This window comes from Fukomys damarensis, unplaced genomic scaffold, assembly GCF_012274545.1.
Source record: "Fukomys damarensis isolate Sample0158 unplaced genomic scaffold, DMR_v1.0_HiC HiC_scaffold_28, whole genome shotgun sequence".
Taxonomy (NCBI): domain Eukaryota; kingdom Metazoa; phylum Chordata; class Mammalia; order Rodentia; family Bathyergidae; genus Fukomys; species Fukomys damarensis.
Genome location: NW_022900940.1, coordinates 37,047,397 through 37,057,646, shown reverse-complemented (window position 1 = coordinate 37,057,646; position 10,250 = coordinate 37,047,397). Strand labels below are relative to the sequence as shown.

Genomic DNA, 10,250 nt, shown 5'->3' with positions numbered 1-10,250 from the left:
TTTGCTTTGTTTTGTTTTGTTTTGTTTTTTGGTACTAGAGATCAAACTCGGGTCCTTGTGCTTGCAAGGCAGGCAGTAGAACCACTGAGCTAAATCCCCTGACCTGTTTTGCTTTTTAGTACCCGGGATCAAACTCGGGACCTTGTGTTTACAAGGCAGGTGGCAGAACCACTGAGCTAAATCCCCAGCCCTGTGCAGAGTGGCTGTACTTTTCAGTCACTCAGGAACCAGACCTTGGCTTTATCTTTGCATAGCCAAAAAATTAAATCACTTAATAAATACTGGGGGTTGGGGGGTGTAAATCAGTGGTAGAGTATTTGCTTAGCGTGGGTAAGACAAACACACAATATTTATGTGTCTGCTATGTGCCACAAACTGTACTAGCTCCTGGAGAAAGGACAGAAAGCAGAAATAGGGTCCTTACTCTCATAATGCTTATAATCCAGAGGGGAGACAGATGTTCATCAAGACATTATACTAGCAACCTGCTACAGATTGTTACTAGTGCTGTGAAAGACAAATACAAAAATCTATGAAGGTGAAGAAGGGTAAACTATTTTCCTAAAAAGAACTAGGTTCTGGGCCAGAAATTTAGCTCAGTGGTACCACTGCCTGCCTTGCAAGTGCAAGGTCCCGAGTTTGATCTCCGGTACCAAGAAGAAAAAAAAAAAAAGATTGCAAAATTCCAAACAAATTACAGTGGAATTATGTATAGTTTTTCCTTTTTAAGACATTTCTATTTTACAAGGCTTCTACATTAAAAATGACACTTTTTAAAAATTTCCCTCATTCCCCTCTTCCTTCTTCTCTTTCTCCTCCCCCTTTTCCAGTATTGAATCAAAGTTTTTCTCACTGAGTTACATTTCCCCTAGACCTTTTTTATTCTTTATTTTGTGACAGGATCTTGCTAAATTGCAGAGTTGCTCAGGCTAGTTCAAACTTGTTTGAACTTGTGATCCTTCTGTCTCAGCCTTCTACAGTGCTGGGAGTACGGGCATGTGCCACCATGCCTGGCTAATAAAATACTTGTAAAAGTTGTACATCATAAGCTGGGTGTGGTGGTACATGCCTGTACCCCTAAGCACTCAGGAAGCTGAGGCAGGAGGACTGCAGCAAGGTGAGGCCAGCCTGGGCTACATAGTGAGATCCTGTCTCAAAAAAAAGAAGTTGTACAGCATGGTTCTGTACATCACGTGCATGCTGATCTGTTTCTAAGTAAGGTGTCATGATGTCTGCAACTTGCTGTCAAAGAATTAGAACACACACAGATAACTCAGACAAATATGACAAACTGGTAGCAACTTGAGTCAAGGAGTTCTATATGTGTTTATTCACTGTAATTTTACTTTAATATTTCCATATATTTGAAATTTGTATAATAAAAAGTTTGGGAAAATGCTTAAAATGCAAAATCTCAGTGGCCAGACATTCTATATTGTGTCTATAACATTATTATCATTTTGAAGAATAACTTTGGAGCCCATTCTAGAGTGAGAAGTCACAGGCCTCAAGGCATGTTGTCTATCACCTCTGCTACTGGTCCTGAGTTACATATAATTACCTACTGGGAAACAGGGAGACCAACCTTACTCAGCGACCCTAGGGATGCTTCCTCACTGTCAACAGCCCACTGGTTTCTCCTACGGCATTTCCATCATGCTTGACAAAATGGTAGATTTGCACAGAGAAGGGTATTGAAGTCTCACAGCAGTATGTCCTAGGCAGGACCAGCTATCGCCTCTGTGGGGTCCAGTGTAAATGAAAATGAAGCTGTTGTTAAAAAACTGTTGAGAATTTTAAGGTAGCAGAGTCTTTCCAAGGCTACTCTTTTTTTTTTTCTTTTTTTCTTGGTACTGGGGATCAAACTCAGATGCTTGTATTTGCGAGGCAGGTGGCAGAACCACTGAGCTAAACCCTTCGCCCCAAGAATGCTCCTTCTAAGAGCTGGTCCTGTCTACAGGTCACACAGCCAGGAAACCAGCTCCGTGCAAAGTCAGCAGAGTCCACAGATGATCTCCCATAGGCCCTGAATGGCGGGCATGCCTGGGGACTGGGAAACCAGAAGAAGCAGGCTCTCTAGACTCATTTCGCTGTATAGGTCTCTTTTCTTCATTTCACTGTCTTCTTGGGGATCCCTGTAAGACCAAACACCACTGAGGAATCCATCAGTTCTCTGAAACACAGCCATTCAGTGAGATGCTGGCGGAAACCATTATCTACACCGGTGCTATACAGTAGCAACAATGCATTTATATACAGCAAAAACTAATAGAGCTTATTAAATGAAAACACAAATAATTATACTTAAAATAATTATTCAAAATGTCATGGTTTTCCAAGGTAGGTATGGTGGCAAGTTTGACCTAGCACAGGCAACTTAGTGAGAACCTGCCTCAAAATAAAAAATAAAGAAGATCTGAGGATACCGTTCAGTGCGAAGGCCCTGCATTCAATTCCCACTACCGAAAAACAAACAACCCACTCTCAAACCTTCAGTTTTCCTAAATAAAGAATGCTCTTTCACTCTGCCATAAAGAAGGATAAACTTGAGTCATTTGTAGGAAAATGAGACCATAATCTTAAGTGAAAAAAATCAGACATAGAAGTTTTTTTTAAACATGAAACTGGATATTTATATTTTTATTCATACATTTTAGATATACATAACAATAACATTCATCATAGGGAATTCGTACCTGTACATGATATATCTTGTTTCTTTTTTTTTTCCCATTCTTCTCCCCTCCCTTCAACCCCTCTTCTCTTCCTTATTTACAAAAAGCTTTGTTTCCATTTTTCCCTTAGTTTAAATATCACATTGTTTCTCTTGTGTGAGAAATCCAAAGGGTAAATAAGGAGCAAAACAGAGGGTAACTACTGGGAAGTAGGAAGAGCAAGTTCAAGTGGGAAGGGGAACGAGGGAGCAGGGAGGGAGAAGGGAGGAAGAGAGAAAATGAAAGAATGGAAGCGAAAAAATGGAAACAAAGCTTTTGCAAACGGGAGGGGAGGTGAATAGGAATAAAAAAGAATTAAGATTATATTATGTACTGGCACAAATTCCCTATGACGAATGTGACCATTATGTGTGACAAATATCTACTAATAAAAAAATAAAGTTAAAAAAATTCTTCTAGCTGGGTGAGTTGGTACATGCTCACAATCCCAGGACTCCAGACAGGCTGAGGCAGGACTGCCATGAGTCTGGGGTATATACTATATTTCCCTGAAAATAAGACCTAACTGGAAAATAAGCCCTAACATGATTTTCCGGGAGGCTCAGAATACAAGCCCTGCTCTAAAAATGAGCACCAAGGGCTGGGGATTTAGCTCAGTGGTTCGGTGCCTGCCTCACAAGCACAAGGACCCGAGTTCAATCCCCGGTACAAAAAAAAAAAAAAAAAAACCCAAAAATTATAAATTAATAATATTAAAATATGATTAAATATAAATAAATACTATTATTGCCATTGATACTTTAAATAAATGATTATATAAATTATAATTAAGTATTTGTAAACACCCAAGCAGGCACCTTTGGACAAGAGGTGATTGCCTCTGTGAACATATGAACTTGGGACTTACTGCTGAATGACCAATGGGATACAGGCACAACGCACAGATAACATGAAAACTGGATAGTGAGCGGATGTGATCGTGTCTACTATGAATCTTCATAATTCAATACATTGTGTACTGTGATGGATGTACTTAATACACGCATGTGAAAAGAAACATTTTCTGAATCGTAGTGCTTGCAATTTTTGGTCACTTTTTAAAAAATAATATAGAAAACTTTATGTTCCCAGTACAGAGCAAACCAACAAGTAAAGCCAGAATTGTATATAAACAAAAGAATGGTTGCTGCTAAATCAAGAATCATAGCAGCATCTCCTTTCAATAAATTAAGTGGTTAGGAAGAATGATTTAAAGTTTCACAAGTTTCCCTTAAATCTATTTTCCTTAATATTTTACTTTTGTTTAATGCAAACCAGGACATAAAAATTCTGTTGGAGGCCAGGCGTGGTGGTGCACACCTGTAATCCCAGCACTCGGGAGGCTGAGACAGGAGGATAGCTGTGAGTTCGAGATCAGCTTGGGCTACATAGTGAGTTCCAGGTCAGTCTCAACTACATAGTGAGACCCTGTCTCAAAAAACAAACAAAAATTCTGTTGAAGACACTTGAAGATGAGAGAAACTAATGCTGGATTCAAATTATACATGAGAAGAAAATAAACCAGAAAAAAGAGCATATAAATATGCTTACAGTGTAACTGTTATTTAATACCCACAATAAGGAATTTCTAACATGTGCAGAGCGAGTGAGGATGGGTGGGACCCTTGGGGTGGACCATCATTCTTAGCTGTCCTCATTTTTGTGGCCACTCTTGTCTTGTAAGTCTTCAACTGACACTTGATTTGATAAGACTTTGTGAAGCCTCACCTGCAAGAGGTCGTGATTTGAGTGAAAAATCACCCACAGCTCTGTTGCCAACACACTTTAAGCAGGCTACACAGACAAGAAATATAGTCTTATTGCTGGATGTGAGAGATTGGGGCCAATGGTTCTGCAGGGAATGGAGTCCCAAGAAATTCAGGCAAGAATTTGGGGTTTGGAGAGTTATGATCATGTTCCAGTAGAAGGTGACATGACTGTACTTGAATACATATAGATTTTTATATATGAATAAATGAATAAATGTCAATTGTTGTGCATGAAAAAAAGAAGACATTCCCTAATAAGCCCTATTGGAGCAAAACTGAATATAAGAGTCAGTCTTATTTTCAGGGAAATAAGGGAGTGAATTTGAGGGCAGCCTGAATTACATAACAACACTCTGTCTCCAAAAAAAAAGAAAAGAAAGAAAGAAAAAAAAAACCTTGCTAAAAAACACCCTAGCTGAACAAAACCACTGCATATAAACAGAGCCTTGGGCCCGGGCTTTAGCTCCGTGGTGCCGCCACCTGCTTCGCAAGCACAAGGTCCTGAGTTCGACCCTAGGTACCAAAAAAAAAAGGCCTCTGATACACTAATAAAAATTCAGAAAGAAAATGCCTCATGTGGCTTTCTGACCCAGTCCTTTTATTCTTGAGCATTTGCTACATTCCAAATAATTTTCTTAAATTAGTCATTAAAAGCAAGAGGACACTTTCAGTAATTAAAAGGGGACTTATATAAGAGTGATAAAAATAAACGTAACTTATTCCCTTCCTGGTTCCCTTCTTCCAATACTGGCTTTTTGCTATAGATATAAATTATTGATCATTTTCAACAACAAGGCTTTTAGTGTTGACATTCCCATTTCTCTTAAATGATGTGGTATTTTTAAAAGTACATGCTTCAAAAATAAAGTCTCGTTTTTCTGTCATTAAAAAAAAGTACATGCTTTATGTGGCTTAGAAAAAACATCTGGAAGAATACAGCCGACACACTATTAACAACACTAGACTGAGTATTTCTGAGTAGGCTAGCAAGGACTTTTACTTTTATTTCCTTTTGGTTATTTAAATATATGCGTTATATAAGGAGCATGCATTTCTCTCAATCAAAAATAAATAAAAATAATTATTAGGAAAAATATTCTCTCACATATATTTTGTATCTAGCCTGGTGATTCACAATCAGTCACAATGAAAATCTTAAATCTTTGGGCTGGGGGTGTAGCTTAGTTGTAGAGCACTTATCTCGTATGTACAAGGTTCTGGGTTTGATCCCCAGCAATGTAGGATAAAAAAACTTTAATATTTGAGCCTTAACTTCAATTTCTCTACTTATAAAAGAGGAGTAATGCCACAGAACAGTGTTATGAGAAGATGGGAGTGATGGTGCTTGCCTGCAATCCCAGCACTCATAGGCTGAGGCAGGAGGATTGCCACAAATGTGAGGCCAGCCTGGCTACAAAGTGAGCTTAAGGCTAGACTAAAGTACAAAGCAAGACCCTGTCTCAAACACACACACACACACACACACACACGCGCGCGCGCGCGCGCACACACAAAGTTATGAGAAAATGCTGACCATATAGCAAATACAAATTCAGTAAAAATTCTTTCTCTGGGCCTCAGTTTTCTTGCCCATAAAATGAAGAAGACAGATTAGTTGTCTGTGATTCTTTCTAGAGTTAATATTCTGATTCCCTCTTTTTATATTCACAAAGAAGATTGTTAAATGAAAAACAAATGTCTTCACTTGTCTTCAGGTAATTATTTTTCTTTTTTATTTCCTTAAGGTTCGGTAAGCCAAAAACAGATGAGCAGTACTTGTGGAATGTCTGGGCAACTCCACCCTGGGCACCTGGGAAATGACAGGGTATTTCCACTCATTAGGATCTCCTTGAGGGGGAAAGCCTTCCTTAGGAGGAAGAGGATCAACTTCAGTTTTAATAAGTCAGTATGTACCATTAAAAATATATATATACCCACGACTTTGATCTATGAGTACCCCTGCTTTCCTTTTTAATTAGTTTGCTAACCCATATAGTATTTGCAATTCAGATATCTGCTTAGGAAGTTACATAAGTGATCCACAATTTATTATATCAAAGTGAGTAATTAAAGTCCGATTAGGCCAATATCAGTAAGGGAGGCTTGCATATTAACTGAGTTTACAGAGTTGTATATACTGCTGAAGTGCTAATAATTCTTCATCTTTGATGGTAGTAGGATAATCATTTTCCAATTTTCTCCTTGCTTTTCTGAGACTAAAGAGTAGCCTGGATCGATAGCAGTGGTAATATCTATTAGTCTTTAAGAAGGCAAAAATTTTAAAAGGGAAAGAGAGCAACAACATCAGGAAATATTGCCATTCTCATTTCTCAAAACATGACTTTTTTTCTTTTAATTTAGTTAAAATTGTGTATGGATTCAGAATCAGAGAGCAACACCCACACGGTTTAGAATTCAAAATATCTTATGTATGAGATTTCTTAATTTAAGCCTTTTGTGTGTGTGTGTGTGTGTGTGTGTGTGTGTGTGTGTATTCGCTGGGTGTGTGTGTGTGTGTGTGTGTGTCTCTGCCAAATAACAGTGGGTGAAGAATTCCTTCGATGCCATTTTGGCATTTCCAGTTGCCCCATGTAGTTTGGTAGGATTCTTTTCCCTACCAGGTTATAGCAGTCCCAGTTTTTCTTGTACAGAAAAGCCCATTTTGTTTGACAATTTAAGCGATATTACAGTAGAACTGAACATAAAGACATCTTTTGTTTTTGTATTTATAAACTATTGTCTCCATATACAGAAAATAACTTGCTCCTAACTATATTTGGAGAGCTGGGAGAATTCTTACTATAATCAATAGTAATAAAAATTAATATTCTCAGAGTAACTACTGTTATCCATGAATCATGGCTGTCATTTTGTTTTGCCTTATCTTGTTTAATCATGACAAGACTCTGTGAGATATTATCTACTTTGTAAAATTTCTGAAGTTTGTTGCAGTGCCTACAAGTTCTTTAGCAACTGACCACATTCCTGACCCCTCCTACACCTTCCTTTACCCCTTATGCTCCATTAATTCAGACTTCTGTGGTTCCTTACAGTTCTGTTCTCTCAAGTCACTTTTCAAAGTTTTTCAGTTTTGGGACTGGGGCTCTTTAAATTCTCCAGGCTGGCCTCAAACTTGAAATCCTTCTGGCTCAACTGTCCCAAGTAACTAGGATTTCCGGTGTGTGCCACCACACCTAGCCTTCCATTTACTCTTTCTTTACTCCATTACATTAAGGAAGGACCTTTCTAGGTCATGATCTAAGCAGTGAGCAATTTGAGGGAGTCTTTTGTTTTCTTCTTCCTCCTCCTCCCCCTCCATCTCCTTTACCTCTTCCTCTTCCCCCCTCTCTTCCTCCCCTTCCTCCTTCCCTTATTCCTCCTCCTCCTCTCTTCTTCCTCTTCATCTCCTTCTTTGTTTTATTTTCAGGGCCTTCAAAGTATCTGTTTTCCAGTAGGTATTCAAACAAATTATTATAGAATGAATTAAAGAATGCTTACATGACTTATAAATTCACATATAAAACTCAGAGATTTGTGGGCTTTTTTTGTTTCATATAAGCCTAAAATTTACCAGAAGTGAAAAATTCCCTCCTCGTTCCTCCCCTCCTTCCTTCTTTATTTCTTTTCCTGGCACTGAGGATTGAACTCAGGCCCTTCCCACTGACCTACATTCCCAGTTCTTTTTTATTTTGAGACAGAATCTTACTAAGTCCCTAAATTGCCAGGGATAGGCTTGAACTTGAGATCTCCTGCCTCAGCCTCCCAGAGTACTAGGATTACAGGCATGTGTCACCAGGTCTGGCTTCATCGTTTTTTTTTTTTTTTTTTTATGTTCTGAGAATCAAACTCAGGGTCTCACAGTTGTCAGGCAGGCGCTGTGCAGCTAATCCACATGCCTGGTCCTTAATCTTTTTACAACAAAACATCCCAATATGTTGCTATTATCCTCTAGAATACAGTAATAACTCAATACATATTTGTTGAATTGAACAGGCTTAAAGGTGTATGTAAGGTATTAGGGATGGGGTTGTAGATCAGATGTAGAACATCTACCTAGCCAGTGCAAGGCCCTGAGTTTGATCCCAGGCACCATTTACCAGAAAAGTATGTAAGGTCTTTATAATATAATGTTTATTCTCTCCAGACTCACTTTGTGTCACTCCTACTTTATCCTCTAATGAGTAACAGTATGTAATTTTCATTCCATGGATCAAATATTTACTTAGCCACTGTGCCAGCCCCATTTCTTTTCTTGCTTTCCCTCTTCCTGGAAACCAACCAGTAAATACCATATTTAATATGGTTCTCCTACCTTCCTACATTAATTCCTTTAATTCTCCAAGAAGGCATCCAGATCCCTTTAGCACTCAATGATTGCCTCTCTGGCCCGGATTACATCGAAGTGAAATTATCTGTGTTCAGCACCCCCCACCACGTGCTAAACTCTCAGATGGCAGGAGTGGAGGTTTTGTTCACCTGTGTCCCCAGGGCCCAGCACAAAACCCAAATCAGAGCTAAAATCATAAAAATAAATATGGAAACGAATAACCACTCTTTATTGAGCAATATGATTTAACACTTTGAAGTATGTAGAGCAAGAGATTTAATTATTATGTCCATATTATAGAAGAGAAAAAGGGGCTTGAAAAAGTTTAGATATTGCCGAAGGTTACACAGTGATGTATCCTGTTGTCAAAGGAGTTTGAAAAATGACAACAGTGATTCTACATGATTAAGATTCCTTCTCATCTGGTAGTTTTCATTTTGCTTTTGCCAAGTGTTATCTTCTCTAGGCCAGTGACTCTTTATCTACTTTAAGATAGCGAGTGGGGAAATGCTCCACTTTTTTCATACTGGAATTCATCCTTCTCTGGAAACCACAGGATTTGAAACTCTGAAGTCTCACCTCTTCGAGACAGAATCGAGGTAGGAGTCCTGAACAATACAGTAGGTCCAGCGAGAAGAAAGACAGTCATTTGAAATGGAATAAAGAAGATACGAGTGCGCAGGAAACAGGGAAGAGTTTAGCCGGGGAAAGATTATATTCATATCTGAGGATCCTGAGACTTGGGGATTTTGGTTGTTCATAGCTAGGACGGCTACGGGTCACTGTGTTGCCCACAGCTAAGATGCCTGCCAATAAAAATCTTCTTTGAGTGGTCTGTCCACTTAGCTAGTTACTATTTTCTGTAAAAACTTCAGTGAATAAAATTTAGTAAAAGTTAGACCTTTTTACTAAGAAGGTAAAATAGGAAGTTGCTATGGCCAATTTATAAGCATTTGAGCATACAAATTCTTCCTTGCCCTTAACTAAAATGGTCGTCAAAGGTTCTCCAGAGGTTTGAAGCTTTCAGCCCTTAACTAAGATGGCAACCAAAGGCCTGTTAAAAATTTTTACCAGCTGTACCTCAGACAAAGGACTATTATCAAGAATATATAAAGAACTCAAAACAATCAGTCCCCCCAAATATAAAGACTCGATCCAAAAATGGGCATCCGAAATGAACAGACATTTCTCATACAAAGAAGTGAAAGCAGCAAGAAAATATATGAAAAAATGTTCCACATCACTGGTCATTCGAGAGATGCAGATGAAAACAACACTAAGATTCCACCTCACCCCACAAAGAATGGCTGCTATCAAGAAATCACACAATAACAAATGTTGGCGGGGTTGTGGGGAGAAAGGAACCCTCCTCCATTGTTGGTGGGAGTGCAGACTAGTGCAACCACTATGGAAATCAATATGGAGATACCTCAAAGAGCT

At 38.7% G+C, this 10,250-nt stretch overlaps 1 protein-coding gene across 1 annotated transcript in view; it reads right to left on the bottom strand.

Annotated features, from left to right (window-relative positions):
* Nucleotides 1-2,032: 2,032 nt before the first annotated feature.
* LOC117283621 overlaps nt 2,033-10,250 on the bottom strand; it is a 10,692-nt gene continuing 2,474 nt past the window's right edge. Inside the window, exon 3 of the mRNA XM_033757015.1 lies at nt 2,033-2,135. The gene's annotated coding sequence lies outside the window, so the exon portion shown is untranslated. The remainder of the gene's footprint in view (nt 2,136-10,250) is intronic.